Genomic DNA, 23548 nt, shown 5'->3' with positions numbered 1-23548 from the left:
CTGTAGTGTCTCTTGGACTCCTTCTGACCACCTTCTCACTGTTTTTTTGGTCACAGGCTGTCTTTTGATCAGAGGCACATAACAGGGGGTGAGGTAAACAAGGTTGTGGTCTGACCGGCCCAGCTCTGGTAGTGGTATGGAGCTATACGCATCCTTGATGTTTGCGTACAGCAGGTCCAAAATCTTATTTCCTCTGGTGTGGCAGCTGACATACTGAGTGAAGTTGGGTAGTGATTTGTCCATAGTAACATGGTTAAAATCTCCCGAGATGAGGATGAGAGCTTTCGGGTGCTTGGTTTATAGCCTGGCTATCGAGCTGTGGATGACGGCACTGGCAGCTGCAGCGTTAGCAGAGGGGGGGATGTATACTGCCATCATGATTAACATGCGGAATCTCCCTGGGCAAATAATATGGTCTGAGTCCTACAGCTAACATCTCTATATTCGGGTCACAGTGGCGCTCTTTTATTGTGATATGACCGGGATGACAATATTTCTTATTAATAAACAAAGCAAGCCCCCCTCCTTTCCGCTTGCTGTTGGTTCGGTCCCGGTCAGCGCGCACCGTTTGAAACCCGTTTATAGAGACGTTACTATCCGGAACATCGTCGTGCAGCCACTTCTCAGTAAAACACATTAGGCTACACTCAGGATATTCTTTCTGACTAGCGGCAAGTATTGACAACTCATCCATTTTATTTGCCAGAGACCGCACGTTACCCATGACGACGGAAGAAAGATATGGTTTATATCTCCTTCTCTCCCTCCTCGCTTCAGCCCTCTTCTGTCTCGAGCGTCTCCCTTTCCCTCGACACCCACGAACACCACCATTAGTCCTTTTTAGCTCCTCCGGGATCTGGTTAGTTAGCGCCGGGTCCTTTAGCTGGATGCTAATAACTGGTGCCGCCAACAACTGTTCCCTGGTGTAGATGAAAGAGGCTCTCCCCTCTTGTTGTCCGTTTGAGCTCTTTAGTAGCGTCCCCACCGTCAGTAGGACGAACAAAACACTTCTAAACTGCATTTTTAGAAGGGCACGACTTGATATAAAGTAAATGTAGACTAAATGTAAAAGTATAAAAAAGTACAAAACGAACAAAGAACAAAAACAAAAGACAAGGACGGAGCGAACTGCAGCAGCGGCCGTCTAGATCGACGCATGCACACTAACAACAATTATAACACTTATATAAGGCTTTTAAAGTCATAATATAGACACTTACATAATGTGTTGTCTTCATTATAATATTTATATAAGACTTTTAAAGTCATTTTGATAGTAGGCTAATATAGACACTTACATCATGTGTTGCCTTCATTACAACACTTATATAAGACTTTTAAAGTCATTTTGATAGTAGGCTAATATAGCTAAAATTGACACTTACATCATGTGCTGCCTTCATTATAACACTTATATAAGGCTTTTAAAGTCATTTTGATAGTAGGCTAATATAGACACTTACATCATGTGTTGTCTTCATTATAACACTTATATAAGACTTTTAAAGTCAATTTGATAGTAGGCTAATATACTGTAGCTAATATAGACACTTACATCGAGTGTTGTCTTCATTATAACACTTATATAAGACTTTTAAAGTAATTTTGATAGTAGGCTAATATAGCTAATGCTGAGATAGGCTCCAGTGTCCCCCGCGGCCTCAAAAGGGAATAAGCGGTAGAAAATGGATGGATGGATGGATAGACACTTACATCATGTGTTGCCTTCATTATAACACTTATATAAGGCTTTTAAAGTCATTTTGATAGTAGGCTAATATAATTAATATATACAATTACATCATGCGTTGCCTTCATTATAACACTTATATAAGACTTTTCATTTTTTGCGGCCCGGACAGATATGTGTTTTGTATTTTTGGTCCAATATGGCGCTTTCAACATTTTGGTTTTGTTGACTCGTGACTTAAGTAAACAAGTAACATTTATATCAGACATATTTCATTTGGAATATACCTCAGTCTTAATTGTGCAGCATGAACCTCTTATGCAGGTGAGCTTGATGCACGGGTTCATGAATGTACACTCCTTTGAAGCAGGTAATTCAATTTTAACGGGGGATAGAAAATCGAAAGTTTATTATTATATTCCATGTGTAGTAGTTCTAAGTGGGTGTGTGTACTAAAAGCAGGTAGAACCGATTCGGCTAAAACAGGTTGAAATTGAAATTGAAAGTTGAAAAAAAAGAAAATAATTCGGCTAAAACAGGTTGCCAGAATAAACTGGATATCACAAAGAAAACACAAGGCACTTAGTGGTTAAAAAGCAATACATTAACAGTAGATCTGAATTAAAACCAGTACTATTGTACTACTGATGTTGATTTTTTAAATTGCCAATATTTATTGTAAGTCATCTTGTAATGTATGTTATTGTCTGTAAATGTGTGTCTGTTTGTATGGTGTCTGCCTTAGGACAACAGATGAACTTTAGCTATTGCAGCTAATTTAGCAATATTGACTAGTTATTGTAGCTAATTCTGACATATTGACTGCGATGATTTGCCCATATTAGACTTAGCCTTAGACTTCCTTTTATTGTCATTCAAATTTGAACTTTACAGTACAGATATAAATAAATAGATTACTGTACAGATAAATATATTGCACTATTTCATATGCATTCACGTTTATGGATGTATGTTATATTGTCTTTATATTCTTTTTCTTATATTATATATAGTCTTCATATATATGTTGATCAATATGCATTGTCCTAATCAAATAAAGTTATTCATATTCAAGCCCTAAATAGAATTAAAAACACAAATGTCCCCAAGATAAAAAACAAACACACTGCAAATACAGGGTGAATACACTGCAAAAAACAACTTTAGAACAATTTCCCTTGTGGATCATTAAAGTTTGTCTGAGTCTAACAAAACCCAACTAAGCCTTAAAATAACATAATAGTTTAAACTATTGCACAAACGCGGTAATACACTTAATGTGCCAAGTGACTAATATAAAAAGGGTTGGTATAATGTTTGATGAATACACAAGTTAAAATAGTGGGATAAAAAACAGCGACAGGTAAAATGGTGCACAATAAAACAATCCTTCACCATGTTCTGCCTTTTTATCGGCGCAGCTAACCCTGAACTCTGACTTGCAAGTTCCCAAAGCCCTTCCTATTACATATATGTTATCTATATACTGTATATTTGCTCCTGGTTGTAGGAGTTCTGTGTATCCTTTTGTGTTCTTGATGTTTCCTCTCTTGTTTTCATGTGTCTTTTTTGCTTTTTATATCGGGCCCTTTCGGGACTGTGCAACAAGGGTTTGCACTTTTGTGACTTTTGTGGTGGTTTTTGGTGCTCTTTTGTGAACTTTAGGATTTGTGGGTCTGTTGCGGCCATGAAGCACTTCAGAGGCCATTTATTTGGATGCCCTGTACTGTATGTATGTACTGTAGTTGTAAAAACACGCATGACGTGCTGCATGTATCATGATCAATATAAAGTGTGACTCACTCGAAGGACAGTTTGTGTTTTGTCCAGCTGGCCGGGGACCTTTTTTCCGGTTTATTTGGGTAAGCACTCTATTAAAGTCGAAATAGCTTGGCTTCAAATTCCAAATTTTGCAGCTTCGAGTCACTTTTACCTCACTCTCTCGGCTTCCGTTTGCTCCAACGTCTCACCCTTCCTTCGTGGTCGCTTCTATAAGCAGTAGTTCATCCTCAGTATATTCAGCTTCAAAAAGATAAGGTTCTCATTTGTCCAAAAATAGTTGTTTTCGTTGTCTGTTATTGGTTCTGCCATGATTAGAAACCACTTGTGTTTGTTTCCGAAAGTAGGAACACACATGTTGCTAGAAGTCGGAAGTGCGCTGCTATGGAAACGGAAATAAATGCGCTGAAAAAAAATCGGTAATTATTGTACATAATACATATTGTTATGAAGGTGTCTGTTACTACATTATATTTATATACTTGCAGTGTGTATATAAACAATATATTACATATTGCTATGAAGATGTCTGTTACTACATTATAATATATATAGTTGCAGTGTGTATATTGTACATATTACATATTTTTATGAAGGTGTCTGTTACTACATTATAATATATATAGTTGTAGTGTGTATATTGTACATATTGCATATTTTTATGAAGGTGTCTGTTACTACATTATATATATACTTGCAGTGTGTATATTGTACATATTACCTATTGTTATGAAGGTGTCTGTTACTACATTATATATATACTTGCAGTGTGTGTATAAAACGTTGATGGAGGGTTTTGAAGTTGTTTTAGAGACTTTGAAGGCCACAAGGGTGACGGCCATTAGCGGTGTTTTCCAAGCGTTTTTTATAATCTTTACAATATAAAAAAAAGAAAAAAAAAAGACGTGTATTCTTGTCTCTCATAATGATTGCGAACGTGTTGTGTTTACTGAGGGAGGTGACGGCAAACAGACACCAGGGGGCAGTATGTACAATATTTATTATATATAATAAATATATATAATAATAATAACAACAAACAATCCAACTAAACTAAGGAAATGGAGTGTGAACTAGAATACAAGAGTGTGTAGTGTAAGACTATGTGTGTAATTTAACTGAAGTGAGTGTTACCAACGTGTTGAACGAGATACGAGGAAGTCCAGGGGGCAGGCAGATGATCCGGGGCGAGAGCGAGGCGTCAGAATCCAGGGGCGAGAGAAAGGTCGAGGAACGAAGGAGGCAGTCAGAGTCCAGAGGGAGATCCAGGGGAAAGTGAGACGCACAGCTCACTTTCCAGGCGACGGAGGGTACTGCGGGGACACGGGAGAAGACAGGGGACAAATCAAGGCACGGAGAGGAAACATGAATCGAGCATAAAGCTTGTTGCTTACGGTACACCATGAGAAAACTAAGTTCCCGCGCCGATCCTAGGGTCCACTGGTCTTTTAACCAGCTCGCCCTCATCAGTTTCAGGTGTGATGATTGCCGGTGAGTGATTGCAGCTGGTGGCTGCTGCAGGGCGGGGACGCGCGCGGCGCGTCCCTGGATGTGCGCACCCGTGGGCGTGTCCCGAGGTGCGCACAGACGGATGAGCGCCGTTGGCAGGAGCCTGAGCCGTAACAGTACCCCCCTCCTTAAGGACAGCTCCCAGATGTCCTTCAGGTCGTACCACAAAAGGCACAGGAAAAAAAATCAAGGGAGGGCGGAGGGGTGAATTGGTGGTGGGTCGCCGACCCAAATGTCCCCGAATCCACCGAGGACGAGTCTGGTGGCGGCGGCGAGTAGAACGCCGCTGAGGCCGGCGAGGCGGGCGACCAAGGAACGGCCACCATCTTGGCCGTCGGGAAGGCAGACGCGAGTAGCGCAATGGTGCGTCTCGCCGGAAACGAGGAGGAGACGTCTGAGGCGTGGAAGCAGCAGCGGAAGTAGTCATCGGCGTGGAAGCAGCAGCGGAAGTCATAGGCGTGGAAGCAGCGGACGTCAAAGGCGTGGAAGCAGCGGACGTCAAAGGCGGAGACGAGGAGGGCAGCTGAGGAGCCGGCCGAGGTGCTGAAGTCGGCGGAGCCGGCCGAGGTGCTGAAGTCGGCGGAGCCGGCCGAGGTGCTGAAGCCGGTGCTGCCGGCCGAGGGGCAGAGGTCGGCGCTGCCGGCCTGGGAGCTGGCGGAGACGTGGGGGCCAGCCTGGGAGCTGGCGGGGACGTGGGGGCCAGCCTGGGAGCTGGTGCTAGCTCGGACGCTAGCCGAGGGACAGGTGCTAGCTCGGACGCTAGCCGAGAGACAGGTGCTAGCTCGGACGCTAGCCGAGGGACAGGTGCTAGCTCGGACACTAGCCGAGGGACAGGTGCTAGCTCGGACGCTAGCCGAGGGGCTGGTGCTAGCTCGGATGCTAGCCGAGGGGCTGGTGCTAGCTCGGACGCTAGCCGAGGGGCTGGTGCTAGCTCCCCCTCCAAAGGCGGATTCCAGACGCTTCCAGTAGACTGAGGAACAGACACTGAGGGTGGAAAGAGGGTGTCGAGGCGGCGAGAAAATTCTTCCTTGCCCATATTGCTACTAAACATGCCTTTCCACGACATGTCGACAGGACCAGACAAATCCTCCCGTGATGAGCGAAAAAAAGAAAAAGACATAGTGAATGGGGCAAAAAGAGGAGAGAAAAAAAAAAAATCACAGGGGGCGGAACGAAAGTCACTAGGGGCGGGGCTAAGGAACTGTGCCGTCAGGTCCTTTAATAATTTTGGCGGGAACTTACTGTTGTGTTTACTGAGGGAGGTGACGGCAAACAGACACCAGGGGGCAGTATGTACAATATTTATTATATATAATAAATATATATAATAATAATAACAACAAACAATCCAACTAAACTAAGGAAATGGAGTGTGAACTAGAATACACGAGTGTGTAGTGTAAGACTATGTGTGTAATTTAACTGAAGTGAGTGTTACCAACGTGTTGAACGAGATACGAGGAAGTCCAGGGGGCAGGCAGATGATCCGGGGCGAGAGCGAGGCGTCAGAATCCAGGGGCGAGAGAAAGGTCGAGGAACAAAGGAGGCAGTCAGAGTCCAGAGGGAGATCCAGGGGAAGTGAGACGCACAGCTCACTTTCCAGGCGACGGAGGGTACTGCGGGGACACGGGAGAAGACAGGGGACAAATCAAGGCACGGAGAGGAAACATGAATCGAGCATAAAGCTTGTTGCTTACGGTACACCATGAGAAATCTAAATTCCCGCGCCGATCCTAGGGTCCACTGGTCTTTTAACCAGCTCGCCCTCATCAGTTTCAGGTGTGATGATTGCCGGTGAGTGATTGCAGCTGGTGGCTGCTGCAGGGCGGGGACGTGCGCGGCGCGTCCCTGGATGTGCGCACCCGTGGGCGTGTCCCGAGGTGCGCACAGACGGATGAGCGGCGTTGGCAGGAGCCTGAGCCGTAACAGAACGATAGGCAAAACTCCAAAAAAAGTGTAGTTCCCCTTTAAGATTTAGTTGCACTGAGACAGATTTGATTGTGGTTATGTCGAGGTTCATCAAATGGAGAGAGACAAAATGGTCCGAGATTTGATTTTTGTTATGTGAACTTTCGTCAGATTAACATTCTAAGCTATTTTAATCAGTTCTTGCCAGGCCGCTATTTCACTAATGTTTGCATGATAAATAAACATCTTCATGTCAGTTGTTTTGTTTATCATACATGGCCACATTATTTTAGGATGAAGTCATGGGGAGAAAGCACATCTTCCTTTAGGGAAAAAGTTTGGGAATAATTCACTTCTCCAGGAGTTACGTTTCAGGACAATGTCAGAGGAGGAAGGTTAGAAACTTTATAGGGGTCGATGAGAATGTGAACCTCAACTGCCGCTTTGCCATTAGAAAGACATTATCTGATGTCCTCATTCCGCTCCAGCCATAAAATCTACAGCTGCTGCAGGCAGTGCTGCTGTTCTGACCAGATGTATCTCCATCGCCTTGCTGCTCTGCGGGCACATAACCCACAAAATCTGTTTTAAATGTTCTGAAGCAGTGGTTCTCACCAAGTACCACCTCAGAAAACACTTGGCTCTGCAAGTACCACCACAACGACCAACACTGAAATATAGTACCGTAGTAGGCGTAAGTAGTCATTAAAAACAAGGCAGAGGTTTTGTTGATGAGGATGTACAATATACAACAGTGGGATGAACATGTGACATCTATTTGGCACAATTGGCAGGTACATGCAAACTGGCACAGCTACGCACAGCCGAGAGGGAGGCAATCAGCGCAAGGAGTGAGACAATCCTTTGGTCGCCTGTCAACATATTTGGACTGTCAGAAATTAAAATATCTGACACAGTTTAAGGCACTGTTTCAAACTAAAGGCCCGGGGGCCAGATCTGGCCCGACAAATCTTTGGCCTGGCCCTTCACATCATTTTTAATTGGCCCACCATGTCATTTTGTGTGGCCCGCCACTTCATTTTGTATGGTTTGCCATATAAGTTCATGTGGTCTATCGCATAATTTTGTGTAGTCCGCCACTTCATTTTGTGTGGTCTGTCATATCATTTGAAATGGCCTGCCACATCATTTTAATTGGCCTGCCATGTCATTTTGTGTGGTCCGCCACTTCATTTTGTGTAGTGCGCCACTTCATTTTGTATAGTCCGCCACATCATTTTGTGTGGTCCGCCACTTCATTTTGTGTATTGCGCCACTTTAATTTGTATAGTCCGCCACATCATTTTGTGTGGCCTGCCACAAAATGTTGTGTGGTCTGCGGCATCATTTTGTATTGTCCGCCACTTTATTTTGTGTGGCCCGCCACTTCATCTTTTATGGTTTGCCATATGATTTCATGTGATCTATCGCATCATTTTGTGTAGTCCGCCACTTCATTTTGTGTAGACTGCCACTTCATTTTGTCTGGTTCGCCATGTCATTTTGTGTGGTCTGCCACTGTATTTTGTCTAACATTATATTTTTTGTGGTCCGCCACTTTATTTTGTGTAGCCTGCCATATAATTTTGTGTGGTCCGCCATATCATTTACTGTGGCCCGCCACATCATTGTAAATGGCCTGCTATGTAATTTTGTGTTGTGCACCACCTCATTTTGTGCAGTCCGCCACTTAATTTTGTCTGGTTCGCCATTTCACTTTGTGTGGTCTGCCACTTTATTTTGTGCTGTCCGACACTAGATTTTTTGTGGTCCGCCAATTTATTTTGTGTAGCCTGCTACTTCATTTTGTCTGGTCCGCCATCTAATTTAAATTGGCCCGTCACGTCATTGTAAGTGGCCTGCCATATCATGTGCCACTTTCATTTTGTGTGGTTCGCCATGTCATTTTGTGTGGTCTGCCACTTTATTTTGTGTGGTCCGCCACTTTATTTTGAGTAGTCCGCCCCTTCATTTTGTGTGGTCCGCCATGTCATTTTACGTGGTCTGCCCCAACATTTTGTGTAGTCTACCACAACATTTTCTGTTGTCCGCCATGTAATTTTGTGTAGTCCATTACTTGATTTTGTGTGGCCCGCCACATCATTTTGTGTAGTCCATTACTTTATTTTGTGTGGCTCACCACATCATACTATGTGGTCTGCCACATCATTTTGTGTTGTCCGCCACATCATTTTGTGTGGCCCGCTAATTCATTTTATGTTGCCCACCATATCCTCTACGTCTTTTTCGCCATGTCGGAGGACGTGAAAGTGGACCAGCCTGTCGGCCCGTGGCCACATTTGTCTACTCGCAGGTGAGAGATGCATGAATTATAATCTAGAATTGACTTTTAGCAAGTTTGAGACCAAGCAGAAGCAGCCGTCGGCTCAGTGTGTCAACAATAGCAGCGTAAGCTAGCATTAGCTCACTGCTATCGATGCGCCGCTAAAATAGTCCGTCTGCGTTAGCGCTTATAATAACAATATCACTCATATTTGGTTCGTTTTCAGGTCAGGACATGTAAATGGAGTATTGTTGGTACTTTCTGGATGTTTTTTAAGAGTATAATGAGAGAACCGTCCATCTGTTGACTCAATTGTTAGATATTTATTTACCATTTAGAATGCGTAAAAAAGCCCAAACATATGTGTTCTCGTCTTACATAAGGATTTTGAATGATAAACAGCACATCTCTTTACAATTTTGGCGTATTTCTAGTATGACTGATCTGATAATATGATCAGAGTGAACCTATACCGTGATGTCACTCTTTGAAAATAGCGGAAGGTATTCAGAGCGGAATATTCAAAATGTCCGACTGAATTTGTGGCATTTTTTTAGTGTTTTTATTTTCACATACTTTGCGGATTGTAAATACAATTGGATATTGTATTAGATTGAAAAACGCCTCTGTCTGTTTCCTAAATGTGGGCTTCTGATGGATAATGTCTGTGATTTCTTTGCGTGACAAAGCTGTTGAAGTGAGGAATGCAAAATGTCAACGTGGCTAATATCCACTTAGCTTATCAGCTGTTGGCTATAGCGAGTCCTTAAAGTGACATTTTGGAATGTCCTGAGTGACATTTCAGTGTCCTCTGAGGTAGACGAGTTCTAGAACAGTCTGTCACGGACACAATAATAACGTAAACGTGTTACATCTGCATAATTCCAATATGGATGTTCTACCATAATGACATTAAATACATGTTGTCATGCCATTTTGAAGACAGTAATAAATACACAGCCAGCACAGGACATCTGTTACATGCAGGAGGCAAACTATTGTGTTCCGCTGCTGCTGTGGTCTGCATCACAATGAGCTGCAGTCTCCTCCTGTCACAGCGAATACGTGAGAGAGGAAGACGACAAGGAGGAGGGTGGCAGGTGAGAGGAGGAAAGAAAAAGTAAAACAAGTCAGAATTGATTTGTTTACCTTTAGTCTGAATTGAATTGATGCAACGATGCCTTCATGCACAAGGACATTTTTGCCCTTAAAACAAACCATTGAAGAATACAACTAGTCGTTATTTGTACAACCGACACATTTTATCCCTGGCTACTATAGCGTGTGCGGAATGATACTGAAATATCGATACTGCCGATACCAGATCGTTACGCTCTGATATCGATTCTCACATCAAAATATCGATACTTTTTATACTTGAGTTCACGGATGTCCAAACTTTTTCCTCCAATATGCAGGGGCCCTATATTGACATTATTTTATTTTTTAAAAATGCTAAAAAATTATATATATTTTGTCAACTTTGTATCATAGGTGATAATGTGACTTAGTATATTCATAATTATTAGTTAAAACATTTCATATTTTTACTGATTTATTTATATTTCCTGATGTGATGTACAAAAATATTAATGTTCAGTTACCCATCTAACAGTCTTTATTATGGTTGTTGTAATTGTTCAATTTAATTCAAAAGTTGGTATTATTTTATTGTTTTATTAAATAACTAAGTAAACTTTTTTTTATATTTTATTTATATTTTATTTTTATTTTGAAAGCTTCTAATATTTTTCTAATTAGTTCATTAGTTAGTTGTATTTTGTGTAATTAACTAACTAATGAAACTTGGTTTATATTTTAAGTATATTTTATTTTATTTTGAGAGCTAATATTTTTCAAATTGATTAGTATTATTTTCTCTTCCTTAATTACCGAACTAACTAAACTGTATTTATATTTTAAGTACATTTTATTGAGAGCTTCTAATAGTTTTCAAATTAATGTATACGGTAAGTTAATATTATTTTATTCTATTTTATTAACTAACAAACTATCCATCCATCCATCCATTTGCTACCGCTTCTCCCTAAGCTTTATTTATATTTTAAGTATGTTTTATTTTGAAAGGTTCTAATATTTTCTAATATAATGTTCAGTTACACATTTAACAGTCTTTATTATGGTTGTTGTAATAGTTCAATTTAATTCATAAGTTGGTATTATTTTATTTTTAATAAACAAACTAACTAAACTTTCTTTATATTTTAAGTATATTTTATTTTGAAAGCTTCTAATATTTTTCAAATTAGTTCATAAGTTAGATTTATTTTGTTTAATTAACTAACTAATAAAACTTGGTTTATATTTTAAGTATATTTAATTTTATTTTGAGAGCTTCTTATATTTTTTTAATTAATTCATAATTTAGTATTATTTTCTTTTCTTTAATGACCTAACTAACCAAACGGTATTTATATTTTAAGTATATTTTATTTGTATATAATATTTTGCAAATTAATTTATAAGTTAATATTATTTTATGAGTGTCTCCATGGTGATAGCCAGTATAATTTACAGTAAGTTCCAAACTATAAGCCGCTACTTTTTGCCCATGCTTTGCACCCCACGATTTATAAGACGGTGTATCTAATTTAAGGATTTTCTTCGCTGACGGCCATAATAAAAAGTAAAAAAACAAGCAAAATACACTGAGAAGATGTTTTATTGTTTACGTTATGGCGCCATCTTTTGGATGAGTTTGCTCACTGCAGGTGCTGCAGTGTCCTTCCATTTAGTGGTAGTGTTTTTTTGTTGTTTTTTTGCCATTCAGTCTTCCAGCCGTCTGTAGCGTTTCTACTCGTATTGATTCTTCATTCCTCACTCCAAGCAACGTTTGTAAGTTTTACAATATAACTAAAACAATTCTTGCTTACTAAATGGTCCCATGTGTGATGTCTGTAGGAGTGTTTTCATGCATTTTCATACATGCTATTGTCGTTAGCATTGACTAACACATTTACAAGTGTCTGTTTTAGTATTATTTACTTACAATGGCATTCTTTTGTATTGTCTCAGTTTTTAAAATTCACCGTAAATACATTTAAAAGAGTCCGTCCACTTATAGTAGCTTTGCGTATGCAAATGAAGTTTGTAAAAATAAGAAATAACAGTAAACTGAATGTAGTTTAAAGACTGCGGCTGAGTAAAAACACTGCAAGATAGTTCCATTGATGAGAGTTCTTCAGTACAAAGATGCCCCACAAAAGTTCTTTTGGTCCTTATTTTTCTCCGTTGTCATGTTTGTTGTCGTAAAAAAACACAAGAAAGAGGAAATAAACAAGTCGTCCTCGCATATTTTGATGGCTATTTGAAAAATAAGTTTTTAGGAACACCCCCAACTGTGTTCAACCAATCAGCGTTCAACAGCACAGCCCATCCCCGAAAAGGTTCCAGGTAGCTTAGAAAAGTCCCACCTCACTGGGAGGAACTCTGAAAGGTTCCTGAAGAACTAAATCTACCTACTTTATTTAGTAAAAAGGTCTTGTTGTCTGTTCCTAATAAAGCGTAGACCCCTGTCCACACCATTTATTAATTCCAGCAACAATTCTGCAAACACCTTCCTGTTCCTTTTAAGTTAAGTTCTTTATTTTACTTTTATTCTACAGTCATTATTTGTACAAAACCCAAAACCAGTGAAGTTGGCACATTGTGTAATTCGTAAATAAAAACAGAATACAATGATTTGCAAATCCTTTTCAACTTATATTCAATTGAATAGACTGCAAAGACAAGATACCTAAAGTTCGAACTGAGAAACTGATTTATTTTTTTGCAAATAATCATTAACTTAGAATTTAATGGCAGCAACACATTGCAAAAAAGTTGGCACAGGGGCATTTTTACCACTGTGTTACATGGCCTTTCCTTTTAACGACACTCAGTAAACGTTTGGGAACTGAGGAGACCAATTTTTGAAGCTTTTCAGGTGGAATTCTTTCCCATTCTTGCTTGATGTACAGCTTAAGTTGTTCAACAGTCCGTTGTGGTATTACAGGCTTCATATTGCGCCACACATTTTCAATGGGAGACAGATCTGGATGACAGGCAGGCCAGTCTAGTACCCACACTCTTTTACTACGAAGCCACGCTGTTGTAACATGTGGCTTGAAATTGTCTTGCTGAAATAAGCAGGGGCGTCCATGATAACGTTGCTTGGATGGCAACATATGTTACTCCAAAACCTGTATGTACCTTTCAGCATTGATGGTGCCTTCACAGATGTGTAAGTTACCCATGCCTTGGGCACTAATATACCTCCATACCATCACAGATGCTGGCATTTGAACTTTGCGCCTATAGCAGTCCGGATGGTTCTTTTCCTCTTTGTTTCGTAGGACACAACGTCCACAGTTTCCAAAAACAATTTGAAATGTGGACTCGTCAGACCACAGAACACTTTTACACTTTGCATCAGTCCATCTTAGATGAGCTTGGGCCCAGCGAAGCCGGCGGCGTTTCTGGGTGTTGTTGATAAATGGCTTTGGCTCTGCATTGTAGAGTTTTAACTTGCACTTACAGATGTAGTGACAAACTGTAGTTACTGACAGTGGTTTTCTGAAGTGTTCCTGAGCCCATGTGGTGATATACTTTACGCACTGATGTCGGTTTTTGATGCAGTACCGCCTGAGGGATCGAAGGTCCATAATATCATCGCTTACGTGCAGCGATTTCTCCAGATTCTCTGAACCTTTTGATGATATTACGGACCGTAGATGGTGAAATCCCTAAATTCCTTGCAATAGCTCTTGAGAAATGTTGTTCTTAAACTGTTGGACAATTTGTTCACGGATTTGTTCACAAAGTGGTGACCCCTGCTCCATCCTTGTTTGTGAATGTCTGCTTTTATACCCAATCATGGCACCCACCTGTTCCCAAATAGCCTGTTCACCTGTGGGATGTTCCAAATAAGTGTTTGATGAGCATTTCACAACTTTCTCAGTCTTTTTTGCCAATTGTGCCAGCTTTTTTGAAACATGTTGCAGGCATTAAATTCCGAATGAGCTAATATTTGCAAAAAATAACGTTTTCTAGTTCGAACATTAAATATCTTGTTTTTGCAGTCTATTCAATTGAATATAAGTTGAAAAGATTTAGCAAATCTTTGTTATTTAGTTTTTATTTACGATTTACACAACGTGCCAATGGGTTTTGGGGTCTGTACTTAAATGTTGTAGTTTGCACACCGCACGTACATTTGATGACGTAAACGTTGGCACGTTGTTTTGAGTTCAGACGTCAAGCAGCTTGATGCAACCTGAAGTGCTGTTTGGGATTTATGTTAATATTCCTCCAACTTGATGGCGAGCAGAGCAAATGCACACCGATTTAGATACTTAAAAGCCTTTCAGTTTAATGAGACGCAGTAGGCAGACAAAGTGGATGTAATTATACGCAGGCAGATGTGATGAAGGCCAGAAGGCTCCAGCTGATTGGCCGGGAGCACTTTGTCTTGGCAATGGTGCGGCTGCTGTCCACCATCACAACAACGGGATGTTGTTGTGCTCACTCTTCAGTCACCTGGAGGGATAACCAGGGAGAATGTTGATCAACTCATTCCCTTCGCTCGCAGCCACAAATGTACCTTCCGATTGCATGGATGCTAATAAACTGACCCAGAGGGCCAGTGTGTCCAAAGCGTGGCCCAGGGGCCATTTGTCGCCCGTAGAGGCACAATCGTTAGCATTCTAATATTAGCATGCTAGCTTTTTTGCTAATTTTGCAGGTACACATTTGTAAATTGATGAACAATACCTGTTAGCATGCTAGTTTTTTTTAGTTTTTTTTTTTTAGCATTTTAATAGTAGTCACATTTTGGTGCTTGATGCATGTGTGGTGAATTATACCGTGTACCATTTTGTTATATGATTGTGAACTAGCATGTATTGGTATTTGCTCGCATAATCTTTTAGGGGATTATTCTATTAAGGAAATATGCCCTTAGATAGCTTCGGGTGCAGATGTCCATCACAGCTCTCCAGAGAGTGGTGGCTTATGCCCCCAGGACAATTGGAATCATAAAGGAATGCAGGCTTGGATTTTAGGAGGGATTATAAAAACATCAGCAACATCTGGTAGAAAGCCCTCACAGGTAGGAGTAGAGGATAGGGGTCCCAGGTCTCAAACTGATCAGAGGAAAGAGGTCAGGAAATAGGTTGACTGGCCAAACAACAAACTGGGCTTTGTCCAGACTGGCGGGCTCCAAGGCTAGAGTTACGAAGAGTGGGGGTCTTCGTGTAAGGGGTATTAATGTGGGCGCATCCTGAAGCGACTGTCAGAAAGCGACTTGAAGATGATCTGTAAAACATCATCTATGCAGCATTTTGACCAAAGAACCACCATTACATGTTATGTAGACCACAAGGAAGTGTTTTACATGTAGAAAAAAATCATAAAATGACCCCTTTAATGCGCCTTTTGTTTGAAAAAAGACCAGAATAGACTCGCTCATCGGCAGTGTGCCTTATAATCCGGTGCGCTCTAAGGTTAAAAAATATGGTACATCCGGTAATTATTTCCGAACGGTGGCTGTAACTCGGCAGTAAAACGACTGATGAAGCAAAACATAAAAGTCATTAATATCATTATTCATCCTTTATTAATAAGATTGTATCCTTTTTTAATACGGTTCAAGATGTTTATCAGGATTCTTCTACCCTGTATTTTGTAAACACTTTAAGTTTGAACAGTTTCTCAAAGTGGATCATTTTAGTACTTTATTTGATTTATTTGCTTAATCCATTCCATAATTTAGCCGTCAGCAAAGAAAAATCTATAGATTACCGTATTTTCCGGACCATAAGGCGCACTGCCGATGAATGGTCTATGTCCGATCTTTTTTCATGTATAAAGCGCACCGGATTATAGGGCGCATTAATTTTTTTTTTCCCTAAATGTAAAACTACGGAGCCCCTAAAGGGACATGTGGGAAAACATTTTTTTTTCCCGATATGTATCTCGTGCGCAGGAGAAACTATCTTGTGCGCACGCAAACATTTCTCGTGCGCACGAGAAAGCATTGGATGCGTGCGCGTTGTTTGAGGTGTGTGTGAAAATGGCAGTTCAGGAGTTAATTCGGCTGTATTTCCAACTAGGACTTTCCCCCATCTGTGTTGTGGCAAAATGTGAATGCTTGCCAAAAAAGTATTTCAGCGCTTGCTGAACCTGCATTTTTGGCTTGGTGTGTCCACAGTGGATTACTAGGTGTAAGACAAACACTTTATCTTCCTGGTTATTGTATCGCTATGTGTTTGACATTATTTAAGATTTGATTGCGGGGACTGCGGTCTGGTAGCCTGCCAGGCTTTTATTCATTTTCATTTTATTTTTTTTAAATTTATTTATTATTTTTATTTTTATTATTTACTTATTTTATTGTATTTTTTTTAATTATTATTATTTTTTAAATCGTATTATTTATTTGTGTGTGGCGTCGCGCGGGTCTCACTTCCTGTTGGGTGGGGTCCGTGCCCGTGTGGCCCGACCTTGCGCTGTGGGGTCTCTGTTGGTGACTTGATGTGGTGGCGGCGCGGCCCCCATGTCTGGTCTGGATGCTGTGTCTCGGTTGTTTGGCCGGTGGTGTGTTTGTGCGGGTTTGGGTTGGGGTGGTGGGGTCTTCCAGTTCCGGTTCACCGTGCGTGACTGCTCGCTGACTGCTCGCTGTTTCGAAAAAGCTAAGTATCGTTCTATTTGTGTGCTTTTAATTGTTCTGCAGCTTTCTTTATTACTTCCTAAACATATTTAGTAGTACTATTTAACTTGCAAATCACCCGATCTCTTTCTCTCCACCCCTCCCGCAGCTAGCTAGCAGCTAGCTGCTAAGCTAACGAAGCTAGCTCGGAGAAAGGCGGCGCCGGTCGTCGGTCGGAAGGAAGCGGCTCCCCGCACACCGTGACCGCGACTTCTCGGAAGACAGCAGGAACTTCACTCGGTGACAGAAAACGCGTCTTGCACCTTACTCACGGAGAGGCTGGCTCTGCTAGAGGGCCGTGTCCGCCAGTTAGAGCAGAGTAATCTCGTAACTTTAAATGTTGCGGACACATCTGCCAGCATTAGCTGTAGCGAGCTAACTAGCCCAGCCTGTAGTAGTCCTAAGCGGCCTACAAGCTACGGTGTACCGGTTGAGATGCATAATAGATTTAGCTCTTTAGCTAGTCCTATACCCCAGTCTACCGGACACCACACCTTAGTCATAGGGGACTCCATCACCCGAAACATAAAGCTTAGCAAACCAGCCACAATTAAGTGTATTCCTGGGGCTAGAGCACCTGACATTGAAGCTAATCTTAGGGAGCTAACTCGCAACAGGCCTAGTAAACACGTACGACAGGCTAATCGCACCACTAGTTATGCGAATATAGTTGTACACGTTGGCTCCAATGACACTAGAATGAGACAGTCAGAGATTACAAAGAGAAACATAGTCAGGACTTGTGATCTCGCTAGAAAGATGTCCAGGCATCGAGTAATTGTCTCTGGCCCCCTGCCTGCGAGAGGTAATGATGAGAGATATAGCAGATTAGTCTCGCTTAACAAGTGGCTGGCTAGCTTCTGTAGACAACAGGGACTAACGTTTATTGATAATTGGCCCTCTTTCTGGGGCAAACCAGGCTTGCTGATAAGAGACGGCCTTCACGCTAACCAGGAAGGCGCCATCATCCTGCCTAAAAACATAGACTACTGTTTAAGTCACATTTAAATAAATGATAAATGGGTTATACTTGTATAGCGCTTTTCTACCTTCAAGGTACTCAAAGCGCTTTGACAGTATTACCACATTCACCCATTCACACACACATTCACACACTGATGGCGGGAGCTGCCATGCAAGGCGCTAACCAGCAGCCATCAGGAGCAAGGGGTGAAGTGTCTTGCCCAAGGACACAACGGACGTGACTAGGATGGTAGAAGGTGGGTATTGAACCCCAGTAACCAGCAACACTCCGATTGCTGGCACAGCCACTCTACCAACTTCGCCACGCCGTCCCCATTTGACTAACTACACTAGAGCAAGCCCGGTCACAGGCAATTACAGAGCCTGCAAGTCCGGGTGAGGAGTCAGTTAAGCTAGAACTAGCCAGCGCCAGGCTGGATAATCCCTGTATGCATAGCAATTCTCTTAGAATAACACACAACTCACATAATGTGTTTTCTGTTGTGAATGTGTCAGAGGTAGATATGCATTCTACTGAGGTGGCAAATTATGATGCGTTCAGTCTATCGCAGCATCAAGCAAACAATCTGAAAATTCCCGTCATATCAATTCCTAGATATGGTCGAAACTATATAAAGTGCACTACGTATAATAAACGCAACATTATTAATATTGCTACTACGGATAATTTCAACAAAAACTCGTCAAAACAGCCCAATACTTATAATATGGGCTTTTTAAACATAAGATCATTGTCTCCCAAAACGTTATTAGTTAATGAGGTCATTAGAGACAACAATCTTAACGTCATTGGTCTTAGCGAAACCTGGCTCAAACCAGACGATTTTTTTGCGCTAAATGAGGCATCTCCTCCTAACTATACGAATGCACATTTTGCCTATCCCCTCAAAAGGGGTGGGGAGGTCGCACTAATATACAATGAAAACTTTAACCTTACCCCTAACCTAAATAATAAATACAAATCGTTTGAGGTGCTTACTATGAGGTCTGTCGCACCGCTGCCTCTCGACCTGGCTGTTATCTACCGCCCCCCAGGGCCCTACTCTGACTTTATCAATGAATTCTCAGAGTTTGTTGCTGATCTAGTGACGCACGCAGACAATATAATCATAATGGGGGACTTTAATATCCATATGAATACCCCATCGGACCCTCAGTGCGTGGCGCTCCAGACTATAATTGATAGCTGTGGTCTTACACAAATAATAAATGAACCTACGCATCGCAACGGTAATACGATAGATCTAGTGCTGGTCAGGGGTGTCACCACCTCCAAAGTTATGGTACTCCCGTATACTAAAGTAATGTCCGATCATTACCTTATAAAATTCGAAGTTCTGACTCATTATCAACATGCTAATAATAATAATAACTGCTACAGCAGCCGCAACATTAATGCTCCCACAACGATGACTCTTGCTGACCTACTGCCTTCGATAATGGCACCATTCCCAAATTATGTCGGCTCTATTGATAACCTCACTAACAACTTTGACAATGCCCTGCGCGAAACCATTGATAGTATAGCACCACTAAAACAAAAAAGGGCCCCTAAAAGGCGCACCCCATGGTTTACAGAAGAAACCAGAGCTCATAAATTATCATGTAGAAAGTTGGAACGCAAATGGCGCGTGACCAAGCTTGAGGTTTTCCATCAAGCATGGAGTGATAGTTTAATATCGTATAAACGCATGCTTACCTTAGCTAAAGCTAAATATTACTCAAATCTCATCCGCCTCAACAAAAACGACCCTAAATTTTTGTTTAGTACAGTAGCATCGCTAACCCAACAAGGGACTCAGCCCAATAGCTCCACCCACTCGGCAGATTACTTTATGAATTTCTTTAAAAAGAAAATTGAACTCATTAGAAAGGAGATTAAAGACAACGCATCCCAGCTACAACTGGGTTCTATTAACACAGATACAACTGTATCTACGACGGATACTGCAATACAAAATAGTCTCTCTCTTTTTGATGAAATAACATTAGAGGAACTATTACGGCGTGTAAGTGGGATAAAACAAACAACATGTTTACTTGACCCACTTCCTGGGAAACTTATCAAGGAGCTTTTTGTATTATTAGGTCCATCAGTGCTAAATATTATAAACTTATCACTTTCCTCTGGCACTGTTCCCCTAGCATTCAAGAAAGCGGTTATTCATCCTCTGCTCAAAAGACCTAACCTTGATCCTGACCTCATGGTAAACTACCGACCGGTGTCCCACCTTCCCTTTATTTCGAAAATCCTCGAAAAAATTGTCGCACAGCAGCTAAATGAACACTTAGTGTCTAACAATCTCTGTGAACCTTTTCAATCCGGTTTCAGGGCAAATCACTCTACGGAGACAGCCCTCGCAAAAATGACTAATGATCTACTGCTAACGATGGATTCTGATGCGTCATCTATGTTGCTGCTTCTTGATCTTAGCGCTGCTTTCGATACCGTCGATCATAATATTTTATTAGAGCGTATCAAAACACGTATTGGTATGTCAGACTTAGCCTTGTCGTGGTTTAACTCTTATCTTACTGACAGGATGCAGTGCGTCTCCCATAATAATGTGACCTCGGACTATGTTAAGGTAACGTGCGGAGTTCCTCAGGGTTCGGTTCTAGGCCCTGCACTCTTTAGTAAGTACATGCTGCCGCTAGGCGACATCATACGCAAATACGGTGTTAGCTTTCACTGTTATGCTGATGACACCCAACTCTACATGCCCCTAAAGCTGACCAACACGCCGGATTGTCGTCAGCTGGAGGCGTGTCTTAATGAAATTAAACAATGGATGTCCGCTAACTTCTTGCAACTCAACGCCAAGAAAACGGAAATGCTGATTATCGGTCCTGCTAAACACCGACATTTATTTAATAATACCACCTTAACATTTGACAACCAAACAATTACACAAGGCGAATCAGTAAAGAATCTGGGTATTATCTTTGACCCAACTCTCTCGTTTGAATCACACATTAAGAGTGTTACTAAAACGGCCTTCTTTCATCTCCGTAATATCGCTAAAATTCGTTCCATTTTGTCCACTAGCAACGCTGAGATCATTATTCATGCGTTCGTTACGTCTCGTCTCGACTACTGTAACGTATTATTTTCGGGTCTCCCTATGTCTAGCATTAAAAGATTACAATTGGTACAAAATGCGGCTGCTAGACTTTTGACAAGAACAAGAAAGTTTGATCATCCATCCATCCATCCATCCATCCATCCATCCATCCATCCATCTTCTTCCGCTTATCCGAGGTCGGGTCGCGGGGGCAGCAGCTTAAGCAGGGAAGCCCAGACTTCCCTCTCCCCAGCCACTTCGTCCAGCTCCTCCTGGGGGATCCCGAGGCGTTCCCAGGCCAGCCGGGAGAGATAGTCTTCCCAGCGTGTCCTGGGTCTTCCTCGTGGCCTCCTACCAGTCGGACGTGCCCGAAACACCTTCCTAGGGAGGCGTTCGGGTGGCATCCTGACCAGATGCCCGAACCACCTCATCTGGCTCCTCTCGATGTGGAGGAGCAGCGGCTTTACTTTGAGCTCCCCCCGAATGACAGAGCTTCTCACCCTATCTCTAAGGGAGAGCCCCGTCACTCGGCGGAGGAAACTCATTTCGGCCGCTTTTACCCGTAATCTTGTCCTTTCGGTCATGACCCAAAGCTCATGACCATAGGTGAGGATGGAAACGTAGATCGACCGGTAAATCGAGAGCTTTGCCCTCCGGCTCAGCTCCTTCTTCACCACAACGGATCGATACAGCGTCCGCATTACTGAAGACGCCGCACCGATCCGCCTGTCGATCTCACGATCCACTCTTCCCCCACTCGTGAACAAGACTCCGAGGTACTTGAACTCCTCCACTTGGGGCAAGATCTCCTCCCCAACCCAGAAATGGCACTCCACCCTTTTCCGGGAGAGAACCATGGACTCGGACTTGGAGGTGCTGATTCCCATCCCAGTCGCTTCACACTCGGCTGCGAACCGATCCAGTGAGAGCTGAAGATCTTGGCCGGAGGAAGCCATCAGGACCACATCATCTGCAAATAGCAGAGACCTAATCCTGCAGCCACCAAACCAGACCCCCTCAACGCCCTGACTGCGCCTAGAAATTCTGTCCATAAAGGTTATGAACAGAATCGGTGACAAAGGGCAGCCTTGGCGGAGTCCAACCCTCACTGGAAACGTGTCCGACTTACTGCCGGCAATGCGGACCAAGCTCTGACACTGATTATACAGGGAGCGAACTGCCACAATAAGACAGTCCGTTACCCCATACTTTCTGAGCACTCCCCACAGGACTTCCTGGGGTACACGGTCGAATGCCTTCTCCAAGTCCACAAAGCACATGTAGACTGGTTGGGCAAACTCCCATGCACCCTCAAGGACCCTGCCGAGAGTATAGAGCTGGTCCACAGTTCCACGACCAGGACGAAAACCATACTGTTCCTCCTGAATCCGAGGTTCGACTATCCGGCATAGCCTCCTCTCCAGTACACCTGAATAGACCTTACCGGGAAGGCTGAGGAGTGTGATCCCACGATAGTTGGAACACACCCTCCGGTTCCCCTTCTTAAAGAGAGGAACCACCACCCCGGTCTGCCAATCCAGAGGTACCGCCCCCGATGTCCACGCGATGTTGCAGAGTCTTGTCAACCAAGACAGCCCCACAACATCCAGAGCCTTAAGGGACTCCGGGCAGATCTCATCCACCCCCGGGGCCTTGCCACCGAGGAGCTTTTTAACTACCTCGGCAACCTCAGCTCCAGAAATAGGAGAGCCCACCACAGACTCCCCAGGCCCTGCTTCCTCATAGGAAGACGTGCTGGTAGGATTGAGGAGGTCTTCGAAGTATTCCTTCCACCGATCCACAACATCCGCAGTCGAGGTCAGCAGAGCACCATCCCCACCATACACGGTGTTGACACTGCACTGCTTCCCCTTCCTGAGGCGGCGGATGGTGGTCCAGAATTGCTTCGAAGCCGCCCGGAAGTCTTTTTCCATGGCCTCCCCGAACTCCTCCCATGTCCGAGTTTTTGCCTCCGCGACCGCTGAAGCCGCACACCGCTTGGCCTGTCGGTACCTGTCTGCTGCCTCAGGAGTCCCATGAGCCAAAAGAACCCGATAGGACTCCTTCTTCAGCCTGACGGCATCCCTCACCGCCGGCGTCCACCAACGGGTTCTAGGATTACCGCCACGACAGGCACCAACTACCTTGCGGCCACAGCTCCAATCGGCCGCCTCGACAACAGAGGTACCGAACATCGTCCACTCGGACTCAATGTCCAGCACCTCCCTCGTGACATGTTCAAAGTTCTTCCGGAGGTGGGAATTGAAACTCTCTCTGACAGGAGACTCTGCCAGGCGTTCCCAGCAAACCCTCACAATGCGTTTGGGCCTGCCAGGTCTGTCCGGCATCCTCCCCCACCATCGCAGCCAACTCACCACCAGGTGGTGATCGGTAGAAAGCTCCGCCCCTCTCTTCACCCGAGTGTCCAAAACATGAGACCGCAAATCCGATGACACAACTACAAAGTCGATCATGGAACCGCGGCCTAGGGTGTCCTGGTGCCAAGTGCACATATGGACACCCTTATGTTTGAACATGGTGTTTGTTATCGACAATCTGTGACGAGCACAAAAGTCCAATAACAGAACACCACTCGGGTTCAGATCCGGGCGGCCATTCTT

At 43.0% G+C, this 23548-nt stretch overlaps 1 protein-coding gene and 1 long non-coding RNA gene across 2 annotated transcripts in view; one reads left to right on the top strand and one right to left on the bottom strand.

Annotated features, from left to right (window-relative positions):
• LOC133622311 (adenosine receptor A1-like) overlaps window positions 1–23548 on the top strand; it is a 117111-nt gene that overhangs the window by 25863 nt on the left and 67700 nt on the right. The gene's annotated exons all lie outside the window — the stretch shown is intronic.
• LOC133622586 (uncharacterized) lies at window positions 4455–5176 on the bottom strand. The gene is made up of 2 exons (XR_009817799.2): window positions 4864–5176; window positions 4455–4782 (listed from the first exon to the last, which is right to left on the bottom strand). It is a non-coding gene; the product is annotated as an uncharacterized lncRNA (long non-coding RNA).

Source organism: Nerophis lumbriciformis, linkage group LG23 (genome assembly GCF_033978685.3).
Source record: "Nerophis lumbriciformis linkage group LG23, RoL_Nlum_v2.1, whole genome shotgun sequence".
In the NCBI taxonomy this organism is placed as follows: domain Eukaryota; kingdom Metazoa; phylum Chordata; class Actinopteri; order Syngnathiformes; family Syngnathidae; genus Nerophis; species Nerophis lumbriciformis.
This window is presented reverse-complemented; position numbering and strand designations above follow the sequence as displayed.